This window comes from Pinus tabuliformis, chromosome 2_1, assembly GCF_031772625.1.
Source record: "Pinus tabuliformis cultivar Carrire ecotype Pingquan chromosome 2_1, CPIR1, whole genome shotgun sequence".
Lineage (NCBI taxonomy): Eukaryota > Viridiplantae > Streptophyta > Pinopsida > Pinales > Pinaceae > Pinus > Pinus tabuliformis.
Genome location: NC_142299.1, coordinates 58,389,819 through 58,392,168, shown reverse-complemented (window position 1 = coordinate 58,392,168; position 2,350 = coordinate 58,389,819). Strand labels below are relative to the sequence as shown.

At 35.1% G+C, this 2,350-nt stretch overlaps 2 non-coding genes across 2 annotated transcripts; both read left to right on the top strand.

Moving 5' to 3' along the window:
• The first annotated feature begins 1,348 nt into the window (after window positions 1–1,348).
• TRNAK-CUU (transfer RNA lysine (anticodon CUU)) lies at window positions 1,349–1,421 on the top strand. Its single transcript has one exon. It is a non-coding gene; the product is annotated as a tRNA-Lys (tRNA).
• Window positions 1,422–1,557: 136 nt separating this feature from the next.
• TRNAI-AAU (transfer RNA isoleucine (anticodon AAU)) lies at window positions 1,558–1,631 on the top strand. Its single transcript has one exon. It is a non-coding gene; the product is annotated as a tRNA-Ile (tRNA).
• The last annotated feature ends 719 nt before the right edge of the window (window positions 1,632–2,350 follow it).

The following is a 2,350-nucleotide window of genomic DNA, read 5'->3' as shown; positions in this document are numbered from 1 at the left end:
TGCTATGGTGCGTCTCATAAGGTATCTTTGGAGAATTGAGCAAATGGGAGAAGGTAGATGGCCTAAAGTTATCTTCAATGAAAGAATGAGTGAAAGAAAGAAATCATTGATGAGACAAAACAACAAATGGATGCAAAAACAGAGTATTTACATCAATATATGTCCCACAAATAGCAAGGATTTGAAGAGTTATGTTATGGAGAAGTTTCGTAAGCATATATGGGGAAAGGAGTTGGGTAGAAAGAAGAAGTACTATGTTCAAGAATTCAACTCCACGTGTGTTCTCCAACAAAAAGAGTACATTGGAGCTAGCATTCCGTGGAGAGCAAAGATTCTTACTGCTCAATTAAGAACTAACTCACATCAATTACGGTGCGAAACATGTCGGTGGAAAAGACCTAAAAAAGCTTGGGAAGCGCTGGTGTGTACTTTTTGTACTTGTAAGACAGTGGAATCGGAAAAACATTTCATTTTGGAATGTGATCAGACACATTTACAACATCATGTTAACATTAAAATTTCATTCATTCAAATTCAAAAATTTATAAAATTAAGAACTTGATAGCTTCAGACTTGCAATGACAGAGTAAACTGTGGGAGACTTTCACTAGCAGAAGTTAGATTTTCATAAGATTTATGAAATTAAGAGAAATAACCTTTGATAACTTCATACCTGCAATTTGTGGGAGAGCTTTACCGCCACAAGCTCCCTTACAAGATTTTCGCCATTAAATTACAACCAGCAATAATCTGTATGTTTTCCTGCGCTAAACTCAAAGGAAAAAAAGAGTCACAGAATCACTTGGCTGCAGGGAATCAAGCCCATATATCCAGCAAACGGATTTGTTTTCTTCAACTTAATCTGAACCCATTTGCTTTAAGGAACAAGTAATAATATGTTTGGGATAAATAAATGTGAGCCATCAGTAAAACTTGTCACACTTTTTCTTTTCGTTTTTGTTTTGGGATACAAACAGCAAATACTCATTTTTAAAAATCTAGCAGATCAGATTATAATATCTCTATGACTGTTTTGTTTTGGAATAGGAATATTAACAGAAACTGAATTGTCAACCATTCAATTCTTAGATTTTAAGACTTTTATGATCTCAATTGTTGTTGTTCTCCTTTCACATCAATATTTTTGCTTTCCAAAAAAATTGAGTAATGATAGAATATGAAGTATGTAGTACCAACTAAGAATATCGATCTGAAAGAAACAGAATAAAGAATACAGCACCAACTAAAAACCATGGACGCGTAGAATTAGGCAGTTTACAGGTCACACTGCATCTCAGAGAACACTGGCTATCAACTATTAAATAAATACAAATTATTGTCAACGTCTGCCCGTCTAGCTCAGTTGGTAGAGCGCAAGGCTCTTAACCTTGTGGTCGTGGGTTCGAGCCCCACGGTGGGCGGCAATGTAAAACAAGATTCTCATTCTTTTGTTCGGGTTGTGACTGACTATTGTGACTTAGCATTAAATGTCAACAGGACCCCGGTTATGACGGAACCTCGTGTGTGCACTCTGTTAGATAACATCAAATGCCACATGGCCCATTAGCTCAGTTGGTTAGAGCGTCGTGCTAATAACGCGAAGGTCGCAGGTTCGAGACCTGCATGGGCCAAGTTGAGAATAATAACTTAAAAGTTTGGTAAAACGTGAAGGTCGCAGGTTCGAGACCCTGCGTTGCCCGGTACAGCCAACGAGATTTGAGATTTATGTATTTTAGGTCTTTCTGATACTCCCTTAGCCAACCAGGTTTTAGGTCCTCATAATATTTTTACGTATTTATGTTTCTCTTTTCCATTGCCTATATCAGTTTTTTTTCCATAATACTTTTATGTATTTATATTTATATTTATATTTGTTTTTTGGATAATGGATTACAACAACGTGATAATGATAATTTCTTTATGTACTTATATTTGTCTTTTGAATAATGGGTTACAATAACGAGATAGCGATAATACCTTTATGTACTTATTTGTCTTTTGGATAATGGGTTACAACAACGTGAGATTTTATGTATTTTAGGTCCTCCTATAGCCAGCCAACAAGATTTTATGTATTTTAGGTCCTCCTGTAGCCAACCAACAAGATTTTATGTATTTTAGGTCCTTTTGATACTCCCGTAGCCAACCAGGTTTTAGGTCCTTCCCATGATATTTTTACGTATCTATATTTGTCTTGTGGATAATGGGTCTTTTCCATTACTTATATCTGTCTTTTGGATTATGGGTCTTTTTGATACTCCATTAGTTAATAAGATTTCAATTTTTTTCGATAATACTTTTATGTATTTATATTTATATTTGTTTTTTGGATAATGGATTAGAACAACGT